The sequence below is a fragment of the Macaca thibetana genome, chromosome 8 (assembly GCF_024542745.1).
Source record: "Macaca thibetana thibetana isolate TM-01 chromosome 8, ASM2454274v1, whole genome shotgun sequence".
NCBI classification, from domain to species: domain Eukaryota; kingdom Metazoa; phylum Chordata; class Mammalia; order Primates; family Cercopithecidae; genus Macaca; species Macaca thibetana.
In genome coordinates, this window is record NC_065585.1 from 14,451,968 (window position 1) to 14,479,483 (window position 27,516).

Consider the following 27,516-nt stretch of genomic DNA (forward strand, 5'->3'; position numbering starts at 1 on the left):
CCATATAGCCTGGAAGATCACTGTAAAGAGTTTGGATTTTTTTCTAATTTTTTTAAGCAGAAGAGAGATATGATCCAATTTACATCTCTAAAGATGACTTTGGTTGCTGAGGGAGAATGGATTATAGAGCAGCAAGAGTGCTCTGTGTTCCATGAATAGAACTAAGATCAAGGGAGAGAACCACAGGAGACAGACTTTAGCCCAAGACAAGTGCTTTCTAAATGAAAGAGCTCATTTAAAGGTGGTGAGTGTCCTCTACTAGAGATATCCAAGAGAAGGCTAATGTTTCTTTCCGGGAGGAGGCCGTGATGGTTAATTTTATGCGTCAACTTTACTGGGCCACAGGGAGCCCAGATATTTGACTAAATATTATTCTGTGGGTATCTGTTAAAGTGTTTCTGATGAGATTCATATTTCAATCAGCAGATGGAGAAAAGAAGATTACCCTTCCCAATGTGGGTCACCCAGTCAACTGAAGGCCAGACCAGAACTTACATCGTCGGCTCTCTGGAGTCTCCAGCTTGCCAGCTGCTAATCTTGGGACTTCTCCATATCAAGTGAGTCAATTCCTTGTAATAAATCTCTTCATTTATTACACACATGCACTTATATACACATATATCCTATTGGGTCTGTTTTTCTGAGAAAACAACAAATCCAGTAACACAGAGAGGAATGTTGCAATGAGATTTCTGGCATCAGAAGAGATCTTGACCTAAAACCCCTACAGAACCCTTCCAGTTCTGGAGGAGAGGATACAGCCCAAAACTCTGGACTTTATGGTGACTTTATTTCCCCATAGTTCTGAAATGTGTCCTCAAGTGTTTTTTTTCTTTCTTTCTTTCTTTCCTATTTATTTCTTAAGTAAAAGAATAGCAATACATGAATATGGTAAAATATTCAACCATATAGTTTTAAATGTAAAAGCAAAGACCTCCCACCAACTCCTTTTACCCATAGGTAACTACTATTGACAATTTCTTATGTATCCTTCTAGAAAACTTACATGCTTGTGTCAACATATATACATGCATAGATCTCTTCATTTATACAAATGGGATTACACTCTACACACTGTTTCATGCCTTGCCTTTTTCACTTAATAATATGTAAGATGCTTTTTTTTTTTTTGAGACAGACTCTCACTCTGTCGCCCAGGCTAGAGTGTAGTGGCACGATCTCAGCTCACTGCAAGCTCCACCTCCCAGGTTCGTGCCATTCTCATTCTCCTGCCTCAGCCTCCCAAGTAGCTGGGACTACAGGCACCCACTACCACGCCTGGTTACTTTTTTGTATTTTTAATAGAGACAGTGTTTCACCGTGTTAACCAGGATGGTCTCGATCTCCTGACCTCGTGATCTGCCCACCTCGGTGTCCCAAAGTGCTGGGATTACAGATGTGAGCTACCACACCTGGCCCTTTTTTTTTTCTTCTTCTTCTTTTTTAAGCTTTCTGTCCTTGAATTGTTTCAAAACACTGGACAGAGGGCTTCCTATCTTAAGAGTGTCACACCAAGATAGGTTATTTTTCTTCAACTTATTTTAAGTTCAGGGGTATATGTGCAGGATGCACAGGTTTGTTACACAGGTAAATGTGTGCCATGGTGTTTTGCCACACAAATCATCCCATCACCTAGATATTAAGCCCAGCATCCATTAGCTATTTTTCCTGATGCTCTCCCTCCCCCAACACCCCTCATTACCAACAGGCCCCAGTGTGTGTTATTCCCCCTTGTGTGTCCACATGTTCACATCATTCAGCTCCCACTTGTAAGTGAGAACATGAGGTGTTTGGTTTTCTGTTTCTGTGTTAGTTCACTGAGGATAATGGCTTTCAGCTCCAACCATGTCCCTGCAAAGGATGTGATCTCTTTCCCTTTTATGGCTGCATAGTATTCCATGATGTATATAAAACACATTTTCTTTATCCAGTCTATCATTGGAGGGCATTTGGATTGAGTCCATGTCTTTGCTGCTGTGAATAGTGCTGCAGTAAACATATACATGCATGTATATTTATAATGGAATGATTTATATTCCTTTGGGCATATACCCAGTAATGGGATTGCTGGGTATTACCGCCTCTAGATCTTTGAGGAATCATCACATTGTCTGCTACAATGGTTGAACTAATTTACATTCCCACCAACAGTGTAAAAGTATTTCTTTGTCTCCTCAACCTCGCCAGCATCTGTTGTTTTTTGACTTTTTAATAATCGTCATTCTGACTAGTGTGAGATGGTATCTCATGGTTTTGATTTGCATTTCTCTAATGATTAGTGATGTTAAGCTTTTTTTCATGTGTTCGTTGGCTACATGAATCTCTGCAGATGAGCCTGGGCAACATGGTGAAATCCCATCCCTCTCTCCCAGTAATGCATAAAATTAGCCAGGCATGCTGGCACACATCTGTGGTCCCAGCTACTTGGGAAGCTGAGGTGAGAGGATCACTTGAGCCTAGGAGGCAGAGGTTGCAGTAAGCCAGATCATGCTACTGCACTCCAACCTGAGTGACAGAGTGAGACTCCATCTCAAAGAAAAAAAAAGTTTAATGGAAGATGAGAAATGGCCTATGTGTATGGAAGCCCTATTCTGAGCCAGGTGCTGTGCCTTTGACATTGCTATATCATGCCATCTGGCCAATCAACGCCATGCTGGACATTAGATCATAAAAACACCTTTCTTTTCTCCCTGCTACTCTAACTGTCCCTCATCCTCCTTTCCCTCTCCTGTTTTTCTTTTTTGTTTTTCCTTTTTTTTTTTTCTTTTTCTCAGAGGCTTGCTGAGTCCAGGTATGAGGTAAAAAGGATCTTGGCCTGTGTGTGGTATTGGTACATACCTGGTATCTACCAATAGGTATTGGCCTGTGTGTGGATTTTAGAGTCAGACGTGGATTTGAATTCTGACTTGACTATGTACTAGTTGTGTGACCTTGGGCTTATATGTCACTTAACCTAACAGTAGTAGGCAGCTTTCAGGTGGCTCCCAGTGATCATTGCCTCTTGGTACTCTCACCCATGCATAATCGCCTCCCTGTAAGTGTGGACTGGACTTAGTGACTTGCTTTTCATGAATAGGATATGGCAAAATTTGATGAGACGTCATTTTTTTTTTTTTTTTCCTGAGACAGAGTTTTGCTCTTGTCACCCAGGCTGGAGTCCGTTGGCTCACTGCAACCTCTGCCTCCCAAGTTCAAGCAATTCTCCTGCCTCAGTCTCCCGAGTAGCTAGGATTACAGGCACACACCACCACGCCCAACTAATTTTTGTATTTTGTTTAGTAGAGATGGGGTTTCACTATGTTGGCCAAGCTGGTCTCAAACTCCTGACCTCAGATGATCCTCCCGCCTTGGCCTCCCAAAGTGCTAGGATTACAGGCATGAGCCACCACGCCCAGCCAATGGGATGTCATTTCTAAGATTCAGTTAAAGACTGGAACTTCTGTCTTTTCTGTGCCCTCTCTCTTTTCCTCTCCCTTGCTTGCTCTGATGAAACCAGCTTCCATGTTGTGAGCTGTTGCATGGAGAGGTCCACATGGTAAAAAACCAAGGCCTTCAGTTCAACATTCTGGGAGGAAATGAATCTTGCTCGCAACCATGTGAGTGAGCTTGGAAGCAGTTCCCACCCTGGTGAGGGACATCTTCACTGCAGCCCATGAGACACTCTGAGCCTGAGGGCCCAGCTAAGCCAGTCTCAGGCTCTTGACCACAAAAACTGATACAATGAATGTTCATTGCATTAAATCACCAAATGGGTGAGTGGTATTTGTTACACAGCAATAAATAACTAATACACTAAATGTTGGTTTGTAGGAAGAAAAATTTAAAAAAGGGGCAGAGCCTTTTAACCCAGGCTAGAGGAACCCCAACTCTTGGTTCAGTCTTTAGAAGGTCCTAATCTCTACCTCCTCCTGCCACATCCCTCCCAAGTGGGCAAGGGGGGCCAAAGGGAACATACCTACTCTGTGTTCTGGGTACACAAGACTCCAGAGTTCTGTGCCCAGATGGACTTGACTTGGTTCCAGGACGGGAGGACTTTCCCTTCTGGGTAGACCCTTCAACTTGTGTACATACCCTTGAAGCCTACAAGGTAGTCTAGAGACAGCCATTTTGAGTAGAGAATGGACTAAGCCTGGATATGTATATTGGGGTACCCAACATTTGTTAGCTGGATTTTTAACTGTAAACATGGTTTGGTGCCTCCATTAGCACTCTTATTCCCAACCCCATAAATGTTAGAGGAGGCCCTGAGTGGAGATAATAACTGAGAACCAAATGGGATCGTTTATTTGAAAGTTTCTATCATATAGCGTGACATGCAGTGAATTATCAAAAAATCATAGCTCGCTTCCTGCTTTTAGTGTCTCTGTGACCTACACAGAAAAACTAGGACTCACTGGGTTTGCCACAGGGATCAGCATTCTTCCCAAAGGGTCCCTGGCTGACAGTTCTGGGCCTTCAGGGGTGAAAGGTGTTTCTGGCCTGGAGCAAATTCACAGCTCTGCTAAGGGAAGCAACCCTTGAAAACACATTTCTTATAGTATGGGCCAGGTGGGGCCATTGTGGCCCTGCCTCCGAGGACACTCTGGAATATTGGCTACGATATTAGGCCTTCTTCATACCGGGAAGTAAGAAGAAGTAAGAGGAAGTGAGCTTGTTGGGAGATGAAAACATGCTGACTTAACTTCAAAGTGTTAGTTAGTCAGCAAATATTTTTGAGAAGGTATAGCAGAAGGAACGAGAGTTATCTCTTTCTATCCTGTTAGTGTAAGAAAGAGCTAAGCTTGAGTACTGAACTTTGTTTCCTTACTAGCTTTTGGGCAAGTTATGTGACTTCTTTATTCCTCAGTGTCATCATCTGTAAATGGGGGTTAACAAATTTCTATCACCTAGGGCTGTGTGAGGAATAAAAGGGATGATCACGGATCATGCTTAGGATAGCTCAGACCTGTCACCTTAAAAGGGGAATTAAAAGCAGGACAGACTCTTGGGCTTGCTGTGTGGATGGCATTAAGTCGTGCATGCTTAGTCTGGCACCTGCTACACAGAAGGGGCCTGTAGTGGGTTGAATGTGGGCCCCGCAAAATATATGTCCATCCGGAATGTATGAAGGTGTCACTAGGTGGAAAAGGGGTCTTTGTGGATGTAATTAAACTAAAAATCTCAAGACAAGATCGTCCTCGATTCGGGATGATTAGGGACCCTAAATCCAGTGATAAGTGTCCTTAGAAAAGAAGAGAAAGGAAGATGGCAAACACAGGAGAGCACTACACGAAAACAGAAGCAAAGATTGATGCTATGCAGGCCCAAGCCAGGAAATGCCTGGAGCCACCAGCAACTGGAATATGCAGGGATTCTCTCTTATGACCTTTGGAGGAACCAAAGCCCTGTGAACATCTGGATTTCAGACTTCTGGCCACTAGCAATATGAGAGAATACATTTATTTTAAGCCACCTTGCTTGGGATAAGTTGTTACAATGGCCCCAGGAAATTCTTACAGGGCTTAATAAATGTACACTATTACTATTATCTTTTGTGTGGTTTGTTTTTTTTTTTGTTTTTTTTTTGTTTTTTTTTTTTTTTTTTTTTTTTGCTCCACCAAGGTTGGAAAGCCGCCTGCATTCTATGGAGGGAAAACTGAAATGCCTGGGCTGGGACCCAAAGGAAAAAGGTCCATCTGGCTTATTGCAGGTCCCCACCCCTGCCCTGCCTCTGACCCATCCCACCAGGCAGAGTTTCATCCTCGGGCTGCCTTCATTGCCAGGGTTTCTGAGGCTGACAGCACACCCTGAGCCAAGAGATTCCAAGCCTCAGCATGAAGGGAATAATTGTCAGCGAGCTCCCAGATTGTTTTGTCACATCCACTTTGCAATATGACAAGTAGGCGTCCAAAATATGCTCCAGGAGGGGGAGCCAGAAATTTTCCAAAAGCATACGTGGCATCCCGAGTCACTGCTAAATAAGTGTCAGCCGAGTTCTTGGCTTCCCTCCTTACGCCAAGCCGTGCTGTGTCCCTCAGGATGGGGAGTGCCACGCTGGAGTGCCACCAGGAAAAGAAAAGCCCACTCTCAGTGGCATTGGAACCATCAACTTGGCTTCATTGGCTACTTTGGGATTTGTCTAGATGACCTCATAATAACAGCTATATTTCTAGAATCATAAAAATGACAACAGTAAATCGTTGTTAGGTACCCTGCATGAGGTGCTGGACTAAGTCATTTATGTACTCTCTATTCTTTAATCTTCATGACAATTCTATGAAATGGCAATGATTATTATTTTCTCTCTGTTACAGAGAAGTAAATTGAGGAAGAAGGAGTTTAAATAATGTGCCCAATATTTCATTTAAGGGGAGGGACTGAAAAAGATTCCATTTCTAAGAAGTGGTGGAGGTAAAAATCCAACTCTCATGAGCTCATCCCTAAAGCTGGAGATGTGTACTACACAGCCACTTTGTACAGTATTTTACAGTTTGTAGGAATAATAACCATGCTGCCCTCATTCCCATTGGGAACTAAGGTTCATCATATGAGAAAGGGACTGGCTATTCCAGATAGGAAGTGAATAAGACTGTTGAAATGCAGAAAACATAGGTAGCATAAATAGAATAATTAAAGTAGAGCAGATTGAGTTTTCTTCCTCTCCCACCTCTTTTCCTGGAGCTTGGCATGTATAGATGCTAACGCAAGAGAAGGTCTTTTATCATGTAACTCAGGAATAGGAAGGAGACTGACAATTTTTTTTTTAGCACAACAGGATACAAAAGAAATGCTAGCAATAGGTTGTTATTTGCAGTTGAGAGGCTTAATTGAGGCCAGATTGTTCCAAAGGCCTCTTCGCTTCTCCTCTTTACTCTTAAGATCTTACTGTTGGTTGCCTACCCAGCATTCATTCCTCCCTTCTTCCCTCCAGATAAAACTCAGGTTTTGTTCTTTCTGTCCTGCATCAAAATTGGTGGTGGTCGACCTCATTTCCAGCTCCCAGATGGGCTTGATTGATCTAAGAGGAATTCTATTCTCTGTGGCAATGATTGGTTAAGGAATGGTGATCCCACAATTCTGGCTAATGAAACATGAGAAGTTTTCTTCTAGGATGGGTGGTGACTTAGGGGCTTTTGCGGGAAATGTCTTTCCTTCTGTGAAAGAACCACAGGGGGAAAAGAAAAAGAGCCTTTCTTCCTCTAGATCTTGTCTCATCCAGATATGATGCTCAGAGCTGCAGCCACCATATTGTTACGAGCCTGAGAAAGAAGCCAGCTAACGATGACAGAGCAAAGAGACACAGAGAAACTGCTCCCGAATGCCATTGTTGAATGGCTAATTCAACCAGCCTCGGATCTGCCTGCCCCCTGGAATTCCTGCTATATGAGATAATAATTCTCTATTGTTTAAGCCAGCTTGAGTCAGGGTTTTCTTTCTGCCACTAAAAGCATCCTGACTAATGCAGGATTCAAAGTGCACTCTCCTCCCTCTCCTCCCCCATCCAGCAGCTGAACTGAACCTGAACATCGCCGAGAATAACCAACAACCCATTGCAGAGGCTGTGCACAAGAGGAAGAGGGGAGTGGGGGGGGGGTGAGATGGAATACAGGAGGTTTAAAGACTGAGGAGATCATAGGAATGGAGACAGAGCAAAGGTATGAGAGACAGGGATACTCTGTGCCACCTGTGGAGGGTAGAAACACAGAGTGTGCTCAGGAATTAAGGACTAAGACTCCATAACTGGGGGCAAGGTGAATACACCAGACCTGCCACTGCTGAGTCCTCACCATCCTTGACTCTGAATGTGTTGGACCGTTGTGTTTGAAATTTAAGTAAAGAACTGATTGAATAGTCTCCATGGTTCCATATGGCGCTTCCCTGGCCAACAGTCAACCATCCTTTTTCAGACTGTATCACCCCTACTTCCTGAAATATGGTGAACTGCTGGGATTACAGATTGTTGATCCCAGTAGACTCTTTAAAGGCCAACTAATCTAACTCCTTCCCTTTGTGAATGGGGCTCTAAGACTTAGAAAGGGGAGGTGAATTCCCTGCGACAGTGCAGAGTACATTTGTGGCAAAGCCAAAAAAGAAATGTAAGTCTCCTGTCTCCCAAGTCAGTTCCCACTACACCACCATGTCCCCCTAAGTGTACATCAAAAAATTGTCAAAGATTTTCACCACCAGAACAGTTTTAATGGTCAAGTAAGCTTGTGAAGTACTGCATGAAGTTTTAATAAATCATGTTAAAGGTTTTTCTATGAGCAGAACTTCTCATAGTTTTGGTTTTATTTTATTTGTTTGCCAAAAAAATGCTTTGTGAATCTCTAAAACTGAAATATAGCATATATTCTTTCTCAATCTATTAGACTATGGAATCTTTCTCCCAGAGCATCTCATCAGAAGAGTGCTCTGCAAATTACATTTGAGCAAATGCACAACATTTGCCTCCATAAAAAGGGAATGAGGTCAGAACACAAAGAAAAGCAGAGTTCAGGCAGAAGTGAAAAATGGGTAGATACGTCATCAGATGGATGGATGGGTAGAAGAATGAATGGGTAAAACAGTCAAATGGATGGATGTGTGGAAAAATGAATGGATAAATAGTCACATGGATAAAGGGGTGGAAGAGTGAATGGATGAATGGGTAGATGGTTAGAGAAAGGCAATATAATTTGAATCCCTGATATAGCAGACATGTTACATGGTCAATATTTTTTCCCCATAAGCTAGGTTATGTTGTGTATTAGTCAGGTTTTTCTGTTGTTCTTGTGATAATACTGTATAACAAATGATTCCCAAATTTCAGTGGTAAATTTTGTGGTAAACGATGTATCACAAAATTGTTTATACTATACTCTCAGGAAAGTTGGGCCTGGCTGGCCCCCAGGATCTGGTTACATTCAGATCTCCTTCATTTGTCTTTGTTGAAGAACCAACACTGAAGGAATCAGTGCTACTTTGTAGGTGCTCTTCTCATGGTGATAAGAGGAAGTATCAAAGAGCTGGTAGACACTTGCCTCTTAAGACCTCAGCTTGAAACTGGCGCATAGCCACTTCCAGCCACATTCTACTGGCCAAAACAAGTCTCACTGCCAAAGCCTAAACTCAATGGAGGAAGAAAGCTATACTTTGTTCATGAGGAAGGCAAGAGCAGGGAGGTAAAGAAAAACAGTGGATGGATGCTTAAAATCCACCAGAAATTGGGTCTTCTATGACTTACAAGCCAAAGAGTCCTGAAAAATTCAATTGGCTGGTTAATTTGGGTTAATTGGCTAGTTAATTTGCTTAGTAACATGCTTCTAACTTTATAGCTGGTCCCTGCTTGGTAAAGCGCCTCTAAATACTTCATAGCTAGACAAACTAGGCTGCTTTACTCGCCGGACTATTCCTCACTTCCGAAACATTCCCTCTTCTCCACTCACTCTTACTTCTTCCTTCTTTTCAAATTTGACATAAACTATTCTTTCTTATTAGCATATTTAACACAGACTTTTATAAGTGTGTTATAGACAAACAATTCAAGCTATTACATGACAGAGTGGTCTGACAGTCAGCAGCTCACTGCTGGCAGGGTTGCCATATTTGTACAATACTGATTGTTTAATTGTCTGAATGTTTCTATAGGTATTGAATTCATTATTTTTTATATTTTTAATGATTAAATAATCGTTGTACATATTTGGGGGCATGTGTAATATTTTGATACCTGTATGTAATGTGTAATGATAAATCCGGAATAACTAGGATTTCCATCACCTCAAACATTTAGCCTGTCTTTGTGTTGGGAACATTACAATTCTTTTCTTCTAGTTATTTTGAAATATACAATAAAGGATTGTTAACTATAATTTCCCTACTGTACTATTAAACACTGGAATTTACTTCTCTATCTAACTGTATTTTTGTGCCCCTTAACCATCTTACCTTCCCAGCCTCATTCGTTATTTTCTAAAAATGAACTGCATTGGGAAAAATGACAGAATTGACATCAACAGTGAGAAGCAGAGATCTCATAAACTTAAGGCATTTGTAACAGAGATGGAAGGCATTGGGCACACTTTAAATTGGGAATCTTGAGCCTCAAGAGGATCAACTGTAGATTCAATTATGAAAGAAACGAGCAAAATTAAAGAACGAGTCTGGCTTCTGAATGATGTTATTGAAGACTGTGTTGTAAGGTGAAGTATAATTGGGGATTCGATTATATTTTACAGGACCCCAGGGACAGAAAACCCTTACTGATATATATAAGGATAGAATTTCATTTTCGGATATATTGTCTGAGGAACATGCTAAAGGAAAAGAAGTATTTTACTGCCCATATCTATGAAATAATTAACATGAACATGGTCACCTGCCAGTCAGTGAGCATGATTTGAGAGCTCACATTAATTAGCAGGGTATAGCATGGTGTATTGTTACACACAGACACCTAGTCCCCAGTTATGGGACTTTGGGAAAATTACTTAATCTCAGTTTCCCCATGTGTAGTATGGAAGATGATACTACAGACATCTCATGGTTCTTGAGAAGTTGAAATCAAATAATAATTAGCTCCATCTTCTTGCTATGGACCAGGCATGGTTCATATACTTTACATAGTTATCGCATTACTTACAACACTCTGTGAGTGGTTATCTATCCTTTACAGAGGAGGAAACTGAGGCATGAAGAAGAGAAGTAGCATGCCCAAGGTCACACAGCTGGTTAGCAATAGAGTTAGGATGCCACCTCAGGCCATCTGGCTCATAATCTACGTTCCTGTCCAGTCCGCTGTCACATCCCCAGGACAGGGTGAGCATGGGAAGTGCAATGCAGGGCAGATTCTCAGGAAATTGGCACAACCCCCTTTTCACCTCAGTGGAGATGACAGACACTGAAGCAACCACCTAGGCTCTCATGTGTGTGCCTGCATGCTTCGTATGTCTCCTTGATGATGAAGGTTGGGCAAGTGTGGGGTGGCTCTGCCTCCTTCTAGCTCTGTGACCTTTGGCAAATCATCAAGTTCTTCGTCTTCCACTTCTTCACCTGTCCATGGGGCTGATAACACTCGCCTCTAATATTTTACAGAATTCCTTTGAGGTCTGAAGAGAAAACAAAGGCTCAAGTCCCTTGAAAATGTAAGTCCTCTGCAAATGCTAGGTTTGTTTTATAACATAACGAGGCTGATCTTTTAAAGTAACATACCAGACCCAACCCTCCCAAGTGAGAGCTGGTCCTTCAGAAGCATCCTCCTCCTCTGCTACTGAGCCAGAGGCTTGTTCTAATTATGTCGTTTTTGCTCAAGGCATGTTTGGAATGTTTCCTTGGAAATTACCTTTCCAGCTAGTTTACAAGCCAAGTGAGAAAATCAGTTCTATTGCCTCACAGACAGGCCTCCGTTTCATTTCGGGGAGCCAAAAATGGTGTTTCTGATCTTGTTCTCTCATCTTATTCATAAGAAGCCATTCTGAATGAATTATGTCTATTTTAAAAAAATCAAATCCACCCTCAGAGGGGGAAGATTTGCCTCATGGAGACTATCAAAGGAACTTGATGTGGGAATCTGAAAGCAATATCATTATTTCACAGTCATATTTCACACTCATCAAACTCAAATGACAGCTGTGCCCCATTGTGCCAGCCATGTCTGTGAGCAAGTGCTGAGCCCGTCGGATATTGAAAGATCCAGCCCTACAATCATCTTCAGACTGAAAAGCATCTTAGAAGTCACATTATCTAGGCAGGGCATGGTGGCTCACGCCTGTAATCCTAGCACTTGGAGGGGAGGCTGAGGAAGACTGATCACTTGAGATCAGGAGTTTGAGACCAGCCTGGCCAACATGGTGAAACTCCGTATCTACTGAAAATACAAAAAAATTAGCCAGGCATAGTGGCGTGCACCTGTAATCCCAGCTACTGCTACTTGGGAGGCTGAGACAGGAGAATTGCTTGAACCCAGGAGGCAGAGGTTGCAGTGAGCCCAGATCGAGCCAGCCACTGCACTCCAGCCTGGGTGACACAGCAAGACTCCATCACACACAAAAAAAAATAAAATAAAATAAAATAAAAGTCATATTATCTAAATCATGCAATTCATTCTTTTGGTGCATTCATTCCTTCAAAAAGCCATTCATTAAGTACCCTCAACACACCCTCACTCTAATTAGAGAAGCGACAGGAAAACACACAGGTCTAAGAGAAGTGTGATGCTCACTCTGATGGAGGCCCGATGGAGGCCTATGATCACGGAGAGACGTCAGGCTGGCCTGATCCCAGAAGCCGTGTTTAGCCACTTTTCTGGACGAGAGGCCCTGGAGTGGGATTTAGAGGACCAGTTACAGTTAGTGAAGTCAAGAAGGGTCCAGGAATCTGGAAAGAAGGACATGTGTGTGTCCAGGCCTAAGATGTGGAAGGACATGCCGCTTTTATACAACAGCAAAACTGGGAAAGACGTGCAAGTCCTCAGAGACCCAAGAATGAGGGTTTGGTGCCCCTAGTGCAGACATGGCATAACAAATGCTAAACTGCTTGACAATATTTCAAACTCAGAGTGGAGAGAAAGGGACTATTACTAATGTTTTAAAAGCTTTCCTAGAAGAGGCTAGCAAATGCATCTGTAGTTATTTCTAATGATGTGCAAGCTAAGTAACTCATGCCCTTTTGTGTTTGCTCAGCCTCTCAGGCTTGAGTTTTTCTTACAACTCATTCATGTTGCCTTCCTGCTTCTGCTGGTACTGAATTGGCCACCTTGCTTTTAGCTGATTGACATCATTTATTATGCCCTATTGAAGAAGTTCTTTTTTTTTTTTTTTTTTTTGAGATGGAGTCTTGCTCTCTCACCCAGGCTGGAGTGCAGTGGCACAATCTTGGCTCACTGAGAGCTCCACCGCCCGGGTTCACGCCATTCTTCTGCCTCAGTCTCCTAAGTAGCTGAGACTACAGGTGCCCACCACCACGCCCGGGTAATTTTGTTTTTGTATTTTTAGTAGAGATGGGGTTTCACCATGTTAGCCAGGATGGTCTCGATCTCCTGACCTTGTGATCCACCCAAAGAAGTCCTTAAATTGAGGTCTACAGACTCCTTGTGGGATTCAAGAATTAAGGAAAGATCCATGAACTTAAAGGAGAACAAAAGTTACATCTTTTTTTTTTTTTTTTTTTTTACTAATCTCTAACTTAAATTTAGATTGTTCTTCATTCTTCAGTGTAGGCAACAAACCATGGTAGTATTAGCAATGCTTCTACCTGTGGGTTCATTACCAGTAGGAACAACTACTGTTTCCATTTTTTTTTACAAGGGTTGTTGCAGAATCTCAAAATAGTGTTTGCATCCATTGCTACTTTGAAACTGCAATACATATTCGACCTGCCATTGGATCTTATTATTTAACACCTCAACAAAGCACATCTATTTCTATATCAAAAGATGTGAGTTTTTTTTTACATTTTGATAATCATTTCTCAATAGAATTGGTTTCCTCTATAATGCTATATATTTCATTTTAAGCATTTAATCCATTACTCTGAGAAGGGGTCTATGGCACAAAAAAAAAATCTTAATAATCCCCACTTAGACGCTTCTATGTGCTTTAAACACAAATGAACACATTTAATTATTGCTGACATAATTAATTCTAATTATCGCTGCTGGCTTTTACAGATGGAAAAAAACTGAGTCACAGAAAGATTAGTGAACTACAAAGTGCCACATAATCCGGAAGTGGTAGGGCAGGGAAGGGATCTCAACAGCCTGGTTCCTGAGGCCATGCCCTCAACCACTGGGCTGTCCTGCCTTCTAGAAGAACCTGGACAGGGCACAGGCCCAGAGCCCCAAGGGCCTCAATTTCATCCTAGAGGTAAGGGAAAGAGCAGGAGGAGAGACAATTGCATCTGTGCTGGGGAAAGATAAGAGAATGAAGTAGAGGAGCCTGGAGTGAGATGTGGTTAGAAACCCAAAAGGCAGGAAATGGCCCAAACCAGAGCAGTAGCTGTGTGCCGAAGAGTGAATCAATTTCGCCAATCTTTAGGCTATGGAATAGAGAATAAAGTGCTCCCAACCAGATAGCCAGGTAACTGAATAAGGTTCTTTTCTCATCAACTCTGCTATCCTAAATCAAGAAAGCAAAACAATGATTCTGAGGCCAAATATAACCCACGGAGTAGGGGCTAAAAGCTAATTATTTAGAACATTTGAGTTGATTTGGATGGTCAGGGGTGAGCCATTGGATTCCCAACAATCTCCAATCCAGTTCCACACCCTTTGGTGGACCTAGTAAGCACCAGATATAGTCAGAGGTCAAAGGAGAGACAAGGACTACACAATGTGGCCTAAAGGAGGTGCCCTGGGATTCTGTGAAGCCAATCTTCATTGAGTGGGACCACTCTGAGCATTGCAGGGCACTTAACAACCCTAAGCCCTGGACGTGAAATGTCTTTAGCACTGCACCTCATCACTGTGATAGCCAAAAACTACTCTCCCACATTTTCAAATGCCCCCCACTCCCTAGGAAGCACTCCCACCCTGCTTGACAGCCTCTAGGCTACAGACAAAAGCAAGAATCAGAGGCGCCGCTGGATCACATAAGAGTGATTCCTGCAATCCTGCAGCAAAGTTCTGTTATTAATAATTCAATCCTAACCACAGAGTCTTCCCTGGACGTGCTCTCTGTAAATCCGCTGTGCCTTTATCCATGCTGTTTCCGCCTCTGACCACACCATTCTCCCGTGCTTATCAGCCGGGCAGACTCAGCATCTGGCACGTGGTCAGAACCCAATATCCATTAGCCATTATGCACACCTGCTCTGTGAAGCCAGTTCCACTTCTCTGGGGAAATAAGGCACACTTTCCATAACCACCATGCTTTACACTTACCTCCATTAAAACAGTGACCAAACGGCATTGTGATCATTTATTTCCAAATAGAATGCACATTTTCTAATAGACACTTGGGAAGGTGTGTTGAATGAATGAATAAATAATATCTTAATTTGCCCAGCAATCTGTACTGTCAACAACTCAAGCAGATCAGGTCATATTTCAATTTTGCTGAGAAGAAAACTGTAAGTCTCCCTCTTCCCCAAAAAAACTACCATTTATTGCCTGTTTAATAAATGTTATTTATTAAATAACGTATAATAATGTCATTAAATGTACTGCCCTGACAATTCCTGATTGTATGGCATTGTGTGTTTGCAGTGTACTATCACTTTAAATGCATTGTACCAGATAATAGGAAGTCTAAGAGTTTAGGTGGCTCTCCCAAGGTCAAGGCCACATAGCCAGTAAGGGAAGGGCTGATCTGCCCACAGATGTCCTATGCCTTGTGATCTGTGGAGTTTATCTGGACACAGCAACTAAATAGGGCACAAAGCAAATCTGTACATATTAGGATTTAGAAAGAGGGGAATATTAGGGTGGGAACTCTTTAAAAAAGGATTTCAGGATGATACCTTTAAAAGCATAAGCTCCCTTGTAAGTTAAAAATCTTCCCGATTTACAATCGCCAATTTTCTCACCCAGCTCTGCAGGAAGACACCAGTTGCAGGAAGTGGGGCCACCTGCATTTCCAGGAACACAGACATCCCAGTCAGTGCCAGGAAGGTGGTGAATGTCCCCAGCCTGTACGGGTTGCCATCGGGTCCCTACTGGCCCCTGCAATTCCTCCTCTGGTATGAGTGACTGTGTTCTTGGTTCTGCTTGCTAAGAGCTTACCTAGGAGAGAACCCAGCACTCAAAGAGACCACAGGGCGTGCTTGGCTCCAAAAGACACCCGCTTTGGGCTGAGGTTGGGGGCTGCATTTTGCATTTGCCCCAATGCCTGGGTGGTCTCCAGGGCTGGTGCCAAAGAGCACACATTGCAGCAATTTAGCAGAGACCACAGAAGTGGGTGAGAGCGGCGGAGGTTGAAGTGGGTTTGGAGACAGGTTCCACAATCCCACCCTGCCGACTCCCTCTTGCCACCCACAGAATAAAAAGGTGCTTCTGGTCCATGCACAGTGTATTGCAAAGGCTGTTTTCCATGCTGGGCAATCAATTGCCAGGTACTACCCTCCCTGAGCCTCTGTTTACTCACATATGAAAATAAGGGTGAGAATGTTCACCATTTAGGCTTAACATGAGGACAAGATGGTGCCTTGTTTAGGTGCTTATAGTGAATTCAGTGGTAGAGAGAGGAAACTTTTGTTATCCACAAGGCTGAGAGGGTGCACAATTCAGTTCAACAACTATTTACGTTAATAGCTGCACCATTCCAGTCCCTTCTCCAGAAGAATACAGAGATGGAAAAGATACAGCCCCAGCTGTCATATCTCTGATATGAGGCCTGGTTTTCATTTTCTTTCAACATGGCATGACAGAGAAGGCAATCAGGATGTAAAAGGAGGCAAGTGCCCTGGTGGGAGGGATGGAGGTTAAAGGGCTGACCCCCAAGAGGCCTCCACTCTAGAGGCCTGGGGCCTGGGTCGGATTAAACTTGACACCACCTTTTAGTAGGAGTACCATGTAATGAGGGCCTGCCATGTGCCAGCCCCATGCTAAGCACATCAAATACATCATCGGATTATCTTCAAAGTGATCTTTGAATGAATGATGATCTCCAACTCTGCAAAAGAAGCATCATTAACCCTCTTTTAGAGGCAGGGAGGCAGCATGTGTACTGGTTAAGGATGTGAGCTTCAGAATTGAGCAGCTGTGTGACTCCTGCAAGTGGTTTAACCTAAGCCTCAGTTTTTTCACCTGTAAAATGAAAACCATGCATAGCTCCCTCCTGGGTTTATTTAGGAAAGTTAAAAGCAATATACATTTAACTGCTTAGCACAGTATCTGGAAAATCCATTGTGGTTACTATGAAATGGGAGCCTCAAGATAATGTATACTGTGTTCAAAATACTGTGGGTGCTTAACAAATATTAGCTTTCTGACTACATTTACCGTGCTACCCCTCCTGCCCACCAGCCCCGCCTGAACTCTGCATTCCTAGTGCTTAGCACAGAGTTGCACTCCACTGCACTGACTGGAGACATGAAATGGTATTATAGAGTGAGGATGTCAGGCCACAGCATTTCCTCTAGATCTGTGATCCTACTGTTTTATGCTATAACATCTTTTGAGAATATAAGCATGCCCCTCCCCCTAACTCTCTCTCTCTCATGCACAAACATACGCACACACACATCATTCACATTTAACATCTCAACAATCTGCGAGTTCCAAGAGAGAGGAGATCCATTTTAAGATGTACTCGACTCCAGTACCCCTTGGCTACAGTGCAATTACTTGCCAATACAGTCCTTAAAAGAGAGCCGGGCCCTGACAGCTACAGTTGATGCTCTCCAGGCCACCCCAGTGGGCCCCACAGCTCTGGCTCCTTCACCTGATGGTGACCCAGTGATTCGGCCCTGCCACCTCTGGCCAGGTTTTGCTGTTTTCCCAGCCAGAGCAGCAACACTCCAGGAATCAAAATGAAAAGAGGAAGAACTCTAACCTGAGCAAGAGGTTTTTTTTTTAATGGACCTATGCTTTCATATGGCAGCCACACAAAGGCACAGACAGAAATAGTTACTGCAAACTGTTTCCCTTCGAAGCTTCTCCTTCCAAGGAGACGCTTGTCATCATTGAGACTGCTTGTTTGGGGAGAGCTGACTGTCAGTGCATGGTCGGTTCAGGCAGGGAAGCGGATTCCAGGGGACCAGGGCTGTAGCTATTACCAACAGCTGTCAGAGCTGGAAATGTGGAAACATCTCTGAGCCAACCTCCATCCACTCATACATGAAATCCGAAGGGGAGAGAACGTTCCCTCTCTCTGGAAAGAGGGTAAGTGTTCATTTTTCTTCTTTTGCCTTTATTTATTTCCCCCTTTCAGAGATAAATTTGCTATCCTGCAGGTCTGGAACTAAGAGATGAATGCTGCTCCCAGACAATGGGATTATTTTCTCTCACAGATTGAAATAGGACCTTGTCTCAATACAGCACACTGAGTTTTGTTTTGTTTTGAGGGGACAGGGGTCACTGTGTTGCCCAGGCTGGAGTGCAGTGGCTATTCACAGGTGCGACCATAATGCACTAGCAGCCTTGAACCCTAGACTCAAGCAATCCTCATGCCTCAGACTCCTCAAGTTGAGTAGTTGGGACTACAAGTATGGGCCACCATGCCAGGCCTACCTTGAGTATAATTCAATTAAATTCAACAAGCATGTGCTGAAGGCCAACAACAGGACAGGCACCTTTGCTAGAGGTTTGGGAAGCAGAGATGTATCGTCATCCTCCCTTAGCCTGAGTTCTTTCTAAGTATCCTTACTAGAATACCTTACACAGGGTCCTGCCCTGTAGAAGGGCCCACTCACTCACTCGTAATCTTCCCACACTCCTTCTCCAGTAATTTGGGTTTTCCTAAAGATTTCATTTACCCAGTTATCTTCTCTTGGGTTCAGACAACCATCTTCAACCCTTCACTTTCCTTTAGCAATAGGTTCAGACAATTCTAACTGCTAAGTGACCCAAAATTCCATCCCTCTCCATTGGGTCCTTATTGCTAACTGCTATGGACTATTCAACTTTTTTGGTTTCTGCCAAGACTCATGCTAGACCTTCCTTATTGGACTCCTTTACCTTCAGTTTCTCTATTTCCAAATTCTCTTCACACTGTATCCAGAACCATCTATCTCTAACATAGTCTGACTATGTCTCAACCCAGGCTTCACACATTTGACTGGTACCCATTTTCTCTAACATGAAATTTTCATTCTAATTCACAGAGTGCACAAAGCCTATCTTCGCTCAGGCTGCTATTGCAAAATACTGTAGACTAAGTGGCTTAAGCAAGAGAAATGTATTTCCCACAGTTCTGGAGGCAGGGAAGTCCAAGATCAAGATTTTGGCCAACTTGGTTTCTGGAGAGGGCACCCTTCCTGGCTTGCAGAAGGCTACCTTCTTGCTGTGACTGCACATGACCTGTCCTCAGTGGTTGTGCATGGGGAGTTACAGTAAGCTCTCTCTTCCCCTTCTTTACATGGCCCTGAAGCTATGGGATTACTATCCCACCCTCATGACCTCATTTATCCTTAATTACCTTCTAAAAGCCCTATCTCCAAACACAACCACACTGGGGATTGGGGCTTCAACGTATGAATTTGGTGGTGGGGACACAACCCAGTCCATAGCAAGGTCCTTCTCAAACTGAGTTCAATTTCTCTCTACTGTTGTCTCCAATTACTCCTCCATCCCACACTCCTGCTGGGCCTTACCACAAGGAACCACTTGAAGGTGTCCCAATACTGTAGCTGACTCATGTCTCTGGCATCTGTTGTTCAGTAACCAGAGTAAGGTGGGCACCACTGTCCTGCCACAACGCCATTTTAAAGTGAATGCCTGGTTACACCTTGATCATATTACCCTAATGTCAGGATCTCTGCTCAAAGTAGCCATGTACTCCCTGCTAAGATGGGAAGTGAAGGCTTATCTATGTCCAGGGATGTTAGAAGGAGGTGCCATGGGAAATCTTGGATTAAGGGCTGAGCTTGTAGAAGAGGGCTGAGCAGAGAGGGCACAGAGGAACATTACTGCACACTGGCAATGGGATGGTCATTATCTATTGGGAGTCCCCACAGGACATAAAGGTGAGGAGCAACTCCACAATTCCCAACCTCCAACACATCCCAACTCTGGGCAAGATACGGTTTGGCTGTTTCCCCACTCAAATCTCATCTTGAATTGCAGTTCTCGTAATTCCCATGTGTCGTGGGAGGGACCCGCTGGGAGATAATTTAATCATAGGGGCGGTTACTTTCATGCTCTTCTTGTGATAGTCAGTGAGTTTTCACAAGAGCTGATAGTTTTATAAGTTTTTCCCCTTTTGCTGGGCACTTATTGCTGCCGCCTTGTGAAGAAAGATGCATTTGCTTCCCCTTCTGCCATGATTGTAAGTTTCCTGAGGCCTCCCCAGCCCTGCAAAACTGTGAGTCAATTAAACATCTTTCCTTCATAAATTACCCAGTCTTGGGTATGTCTTTATTAGTAGGGTGAAAATTGATTAATACAGGACATCGATGCTGCTTGCTCAGGTGGAGACCTGTGGTTTCTCAATCTTGCATCCTCTGATTCTGCCCTTGTCCTTTTTGTGTGGCAGACTACAGAATGCCCTCGGAAATCTCTTCTCCCACAGTGGCAGTGTTCTAGCTGGGCACATGACTGCCCAAATAAGTCATCATTTCCTAGCCTCCCTTGCAGCTCATTGAAGCCATGTGTTTCGTTCCTGGCCCATGATATGTGGCCAGAAGTAATGTGCTCTTAAAAAGAATGCATGTGGATTCTACTGGTCCTTTTCTCCTCTCCTTCTGGCTGGAGATGGTGACAGCTAGAGGGATCACCTTGGACCTGGAGGGAGAAGTTACACTTGAGGATGTAAAGCTGCCCTGCCCTCAGGGCCTCCCACCTCTGCAGTGTTATATGGGAGAGAAAGAAGCATGTCCCCATCTAACTCACTGTATTTGGTAGCCTCTGTTAGATCAGCATAGCCCATATCCTTACTAACAAACCTCACCCCATAGTGTCTTTGTATCTAAGCCCTTGCAACACAAAAATTGCTTCATTTTCTCCTCTCCCCCACCACCCACCAAGTACATTCCCCAGAAATGGCATCTATTATTTTTAAATTGATATACTTATATAATTGGGATGTTCACAAATGTTCTGGCATGTCTCTCTTGGGACCATATTAAAACTTATGTGTTTCCTCCATCTTTAACTCAGGCAGAGACACATGACTTGCTTTGGCCAATGGAACATGAACAGAAGTGGCATGTGTTCATTCTGGGGTGATGCCGTCATGGCCGGTCCAAGTACTATAGTCTCCCTTCCCTACTGTGGTGATCATGCAGCTCACATTTGAGGTGGAACCTCCACCCACCCGAATCCCAAATAAAAAGACATGAAGCAGTACCCCTAGCCAAGGAGCCAAGGACATGTAGCACAGGCAAGAAATAATTATTTGTTATTAGAAGCCACAAATAAATGGAGGTTGTTTGTTTCTGCAGCATAACCTAACCTAGTCCTGACTGATACTGAGGTCAACCAGACTTGATGAAAACAAAGCCTTAGAGGAAGCATTGTGAAATACACAAGTGAGACACGCATGATGACAATGTAAGATACTGAGGGGTCATTCCAGGGTAATGCCTGTTTTAAGTATTTTCTTCCCCACCGCTGGACCCAAGCTTCCCCCTTTGGCTCTGCCTCTACATGAAAGAACCTGGTTCCATGGCATTTCAAGGTAGAAGAGGAGGAGTTGTGTGGCCCTGCTGGGGGTAGGGAAACAAAAATGAGGGGAAATGTTTACCACTGACATTGTTTAGAATTGCTCACACATGATAATAAAAAACAGAGCAACCTTTAATCAATTTAATTTTCTGAAATTGTCTACAGACAACACACTCATTAGGTGCACTGGTCAGTCACCGTTCATTACCTCACATAAGCACATCACTGGCTTGGCTTTATCTCTGGGTACCCAGGGATGAATTCAGGGATTGCTGGAGAGCTAGAGTCTGGGATGGAGAACAACTCACCACTTAATCCTGAAATATTACCTACTACATGGATGCTGTTTCTTCTACCACTATGGTTTCTATCACTTTCTTTGACTGGTGAAGTCCTTCATGGTTCAAGACCAAGTTCATGTTATCTCCTGTGTAAATCTTTTCTCGATACCCCCAGGCAGATTGAGTTGTTACCACTGCTGTGATTCCAGGACATCCTATGCACACCACTGTTATAAAGCAGCAGTTGTTCATTCACATGCCTTTCTCTTCTACCATGTAATGAGTTCCTCAAGGGCGAGGTGTGTGTCTGCTTTCTTTTTTGTCCCTACAGTAAGCACGACGCCTGTTATAAAGTTGGTGTTCCGTGCATATTCGTGTTGACTTTGCAAGTATTTCTCTATTTCCTACCATGTGTCAGCCTCTGGACAAGGCCCTGTGGATACAAAGACACATAGTCCACTGGGTGTGAAAGGCATATTGTGACCCATCTCTGTCCCTCATTCAGAAACATTACTCTCTTTCTTTCCTGCCTGGAAAGATGAAAGTCATCCTTCCACTTGTAAACTATATCATGCATTAGAATGCAATCTGCTTCATGGCCTAAATTATGTATTTTCCTCCAGGTTGTTAAGGCATCACAGAAGAATGTCTACTAGCCAAAAATCTATTTTGAATGTAGAGGAGGTCATTCCATCTTTGCAATAATTGTTACTTTCCAGCCACTGGGTTCCCTCAAGGTTGAACCCCACCACTGCCCCCCTCCCCCATGCTTCATCAGCATCTGCTTTTGTTTCCAACTTGTGACTGTCACAAGAAATGACCCAGACATCTCAGAGGGCTGATGAGTTTTTATTTTTACTACCAGTCTGTTGCAACATTTGGCAAACAGGGGGAGGAGTTATTATATTATGTGATTTTAATATGATAATAACTAACACTTTGTATCTTGCACAGAATGCTTAGATGTATCAGACAAGCCTTTTGCATACATTTGCCCAACTACTTTTCACAACAACTCCATGATATGATTACTATTATTATCCCCATTTTACACAGAAGTAAACTCTGACGCATGAAGATAAAGCCATTTGCCCAGATAGTAAATGCTAGATTCAGAACCTGTATCAGATTTGTGTGCCTTCAAAGCCAGATAACTGGCATAAGCCAGCTCATACTGGCTTGAGAGAGCTGATTGTACACATCTGTTTCCAGCTCCACATCCATTGACATCATTCTGGTTACTTGAAATTGACCATGGCAGGAATATTTACACCACAGAAATTGGCTATCACTACAAATCAGGGCTTCTTTTCTTCTGGAGACACAGTTTTTAAACATTTAACAGCACACTGATAGATAGGTGTGGTTTTCTGACTAGGAGGAGGGAAAAATAAGAAAGAGAAGAAAAGACAGGGGAATTTCTGTTTTTCCTGAGGCTTTGATTTTATAGACCCACTTAACAGAGAAACAATCCTAGAATATGAGTCAGCTCAAAAAGAGAGCTTAAAAATAAGTCAAAAATAATCTCTCTAAATTTCATCCATTTTAACACTCTATGACTCCAAAACCTGAAGTTTTTTCATCCACATCAAGAGCCTACTATGTGCCAGGCCCTGTTCTTGGGAGCTTACACCTGGGGGCTGAAATCTTTATGCAGAAGTTTCACTCTCCCAGTTGGAATGGCGGAACTTGCAAGTGAGTCTATGATTGGGACTCCCAGGCAGTGTCTGGGAAAGGAAAACAAGCAGAAGGCGATCTGGGGTTATCTAGTTCTGCAGAACCTCCCTCCCTCACAGGTTTTCTTCTCGGGTAACCCATATACGTGGAGCTCAGGAACATCCGTGAGGTGTGGTATTGCTTCAATCAATGCCAAAATCTGGGTCAGGCCCCACTTTCTGTCGCCAGCCCCACAGACACAGCCTTTACTCCTTTCCTTCTCAGTAAGGACAGACACCCAGACAATTCCCTGGTCAGATTCATTTATTAATTTACCGAGGGCCTGTCTCGTCCAGGGGCCCTGAGATAGGCATTGAGGATACCAAGATGCATCAGGCAGAACCTGGGTTCTAGGAGTTCACAGTCCAGTGGGAGAGAAAGATAAGGAGACAATAACAATAGAATGGGCAGAAAGGATGCCTGCCCTTTGCTCCAGTACTGGGGAGACATTATCCGCATCTTCCAATGCTGTAAGCAGACTTACCCGTTGCTCCAAAAGAAGATGCTTTATCTTCCAAGGCTGTTTGCTATTAAAACAACCTTGAAAAGATAGTCCAGAATAAAAGCCATACGTGCCTCTGCTTGCAAGACGTGCAGAAACGCAAAAGATCCATGGAGACTTGTTTTCCAGCAAGCTGTTAGAAGTTACAGTCTTTGTCATATCACTGTATATTCACTTCACAGCGTTTTAGAAGAAAGGGAGTATGCATCACTTCTTCATTGTTTATGAGATTGGTATTCCGTGTATTAAGTTGCTTGTCTTATAAATTTGTTTCTGGTATTGACTGTATCCTCTACATTTTGTCTGTCAGTTTTTAAATAAACCTGCAGGGTTTATTTCAGCTTCCCTTTTCCTGTTCATTTTGAGAGTGCCTGTTTCAACATTTATTTGCCAAAGCTTTCCAGTGACTAATCCCAGTAAAGACAGCAGTGGCTCAATAGCTTTATAATTGGAATGTTGCTTTGAAAATTACAACAATCTCTTGCTAGGTATTTGGAAATAAAATTCAAGCTATATAAATATGATTTTTCCTATTAGTAACAGTACATAGTGCACTTTTGTCTTGTGTACATAAAAGGAAATTGGGATGTTTTTCAGAGTAAATGTGTGGTTCTGGCTGCAAATTCAAAAATTCATATCATACTTGTGAGCAGGGGGACATAATGGGAAGACATTAATATTTTTGAAACACGCTAAAATTCCATAATAGCACACATCTGGATTGAAAATTGAGAATTGAAGTGAAAATGTACAATTTTTATGCATTTGGAAAATAATCCTGGATAAGAGCAAGGTTGTTTAGAACAAGAGAATTTGAACTTTGAAGCATTGATAGATGACTGCGATCTCAGATCAGCTCCAACCTCCAATTCAGTTGTCTTTTGTTTTGGCCACAGTTCAGATAAAAATCTTTTGGGTTTTTGCTGTTGTTGTTGTTGTTTTGTTTGTTTGTTTGTTTTTGAGGCAGAGTTTCACTCTTGTTGCCCAGGCTGGAGTGCAGTGGCACAATCTTGGCTCACTGCAACCTCCACTTCCTGAGTTCAAGCGATTCTCCTGCCTTAGCCTCCCAAGTAGCTGGGATTACAGGCATGCACCACCACGCCCAGCTGATTTTGTATTTTTAGTAGAGATGGGATTTCACTATGTTGGTCAGGCTAGTCTCAAATTCCTGACCTCAGGTGATCCAACCACCTCAGCTTCCCAAAGTGCTGGGATGACAGGGGTGAGCCACCATGCCTGGCCTCAGAGAAAATCTTGATGTGTATAAAAAATTAGATTGAGAATAGCAATTTTAAAACCAGTTCTTTCATTTCAGTGTTCTTCTTTCCTTTCTGAAGTTTTAAGCCTTCTATTATAATTTCCTTTCTGTTCAGAGAACTTCCTTTACCCATTCTTTGAAAGAAGATGTGCTGGCAACAAATTCTTAGTTTTCTTTCATCTGAGAATGTCTTTATTTCCCTTTCATTCCTAAAGAATAGTCTCACCCAACAGAATTTGCAATTGACAGTTCTTTTCTTTCAATATTTCAAAAGCGTTGTGCTTCTTCCTTCTGGCCTACCTGGTTCCGGGTGAGACATACTCTGTTCTTCCAGCGGTTTTTCCAATGTAAACAATCTGTCATTTCTCTTGGGCTGTTTCCAAGATCTTTTGTTTTGTTTTAAGTTTTTGGAAGTTTAATCTTTGTTTTTTCTTGGATTTCTCTGAGTTAATCCTACCTGCGGTACTTTTAGGTTGTTGAATCTGTAGGTTATATATTTCACCCAATTTAAGAAGCTTTCAGCTATTATTTTGTCGAATACTTTTTTTAGTTACACTGTCTCTCCTCTCTAAGACTCTGATGATACAAATTTAACTCTTTTGTTATTGTCCTACAAGCTCTGTTCACTTTTTTTAAATCTATCGTCTTTTTCTGTTGTTGGGTATATTGATCTGTCTTCAAGTTCAGGCTCTACACTCTGTCATCTGTACTCTACTATTAAGCCCAGCCAATGAGTCTTTTATTTTAGTGACTAAATTTTATTTTGTATCTTTTATTTTAGTGACTATATTTGTATAACTTCTATTTGGCTCTTTTTTTATAACCTCTGTTTTGTTGCAATGTTCTAGTTTTTCATCTGTTTCAAGAAAATTAATAAGTACTTGTTAAAGCCTTTTGGATGACTGCTCTAAAATTCTTTTCAGATAATTCCAATAACTGATTCATCTCAATGTTGGTATATATTAGCTTTCTCATTCAACTTGTGATTTTTCCTGATTTATGCTATGATGAGTGATTTTGTCATTGCATCCTGGACATTTCGGATAGTATATTATGAGACTCCGAATCCCATTTAATCTTTTTTTTTAGTAAGCAGTCCTGCTGCTGAGGTGTAGACCAAGAGCCTTGTGGGTATATATGTGATCAGCTTCCTACTGGGCTCTGGAGCTGACTCACAGTGCCTCACTGAAGATGGGAAGGGTGGAAGTTCAGCTCCCTCCTCGGTCCCACTGGCACCTTCTAGGTGAATGGGGGACACCATCTTGCATCACCTAGCTCCCTCCAAGTTGGGGTGTAAGCTCAGCTCTCCACTGGGCCCTGCTGCCCATCAGGAAAAGAGGAATTAAAGAGCTAACTCATACCACTTTTCTGCTGCAGAGAAGTGGTAGAAGCTTAACTTCTTGCTGGTCCTTGCTGACACCAGAAGACAGCAGAGGAGGAGGGGGGAGAGGAGGGCAAGGGAGGGGAGTAGGGTAATAGAGAAACCTGTTGGCTCCACTTTCAACCATCTCATTCCACTTCATTGATGCCAGGTAGTGGTGAAGACACAGCTTCCCACTGGGTCTCACTTACATAGGAATGAGGGAAGGAGAAGTGGAATCCTGACTAGGTCCACCTTGCACTGCCTCATTTAGTATTGCTGCTCCCTGGTATAGATGGCTGGATCCTGCTGAGACTACCTCAGCAAGGGCATTAGAGCACCATTTAGAGTTTCCGCAGTTATGTCTTCATGTTCAGTTATTTTCTCTTGTGCAGTGTCTGTCTGTATTAACTCATTCAGTATTGTTTTTAAATTTCAGATACTGTATTTTTCATCTCCATAAGTCCTTTGGGCTCCTTTTTGTATTTCTCACTTCCCACTTCACTATGCTTGTTTTCCTTTAATTTACCAAGCCCATTAAACATATTTATAGTAGTTGCTTTAACATTGTTGTCTTCTAATTCCATCATCTCTGTCATTGACTAACTTCATATTGGCTGATTTTTCTCCTGGTTATGGGTTCCATTTTCTTGCTTCTTCATATACCTTTTGAATTGAATTCTGAACATTATCATTTTGTGTTGTTGAATGTTAGATTTTACTTTATTCATTTAAAGAGTGGTGAACTTTTTCTGGCAGTCTGTTAACTTATTCATGGATTAATTCAATCTTTTTGAGGCATATTTTTAAGCTCTTTCAGGACATCTAGAGTAGCTTTTATTCTAGGGCTAATTCACCCCACTTCTAAGATGTGGCTCTTCTGGGGTCCCTACTGAATGCTTTGGTATTCAACAAGGTATCTTCACACTGGCTAGAGACAAGTTAATTATGTATTTTGTGTGAGCTCTAAAAATTGTTTGTTTATAGCTTCCTGATAATAATTTTTTCCTCAAAAGTGGTTTGTGTCCCATCCTTTCAGGTTTCATCATATGCATGCATAAATTAGCATTCAGCTGAAGACTCAAGGAAACATTAATGCATATTTCTGGAATTTTTTTTTCTGCATAGGTTTCTCCTCTCCATAAATCTGTCCCACAAGTCCTAGCTGATTTGACATCCTCA

At 42.6% G+C, this 27,516-nt stretch overlaps 1 long non-coding RNA gene across 1 annotated transcript in view; it reads left to right on the top strand.

Moving 5' to 3' along the window:
* The first annotated feature begins 423 nt into the window (after positions 1-423).
* The window catches only part of LOC126961360 (uncharacterized), a 69,016-nt gene continuing 41,923 nt past the window's right edge, over positions 424-27,516 (top strand). Inside the window, exon 1 of the long non-coding RNA XR_007728280.1 lies at positions 424-557. This is a non-coding gene — a long non-coding RNA (uncharacterized LOC126961360). The remainder of the gene's footprint in view (positions 558-27,516) is intronic.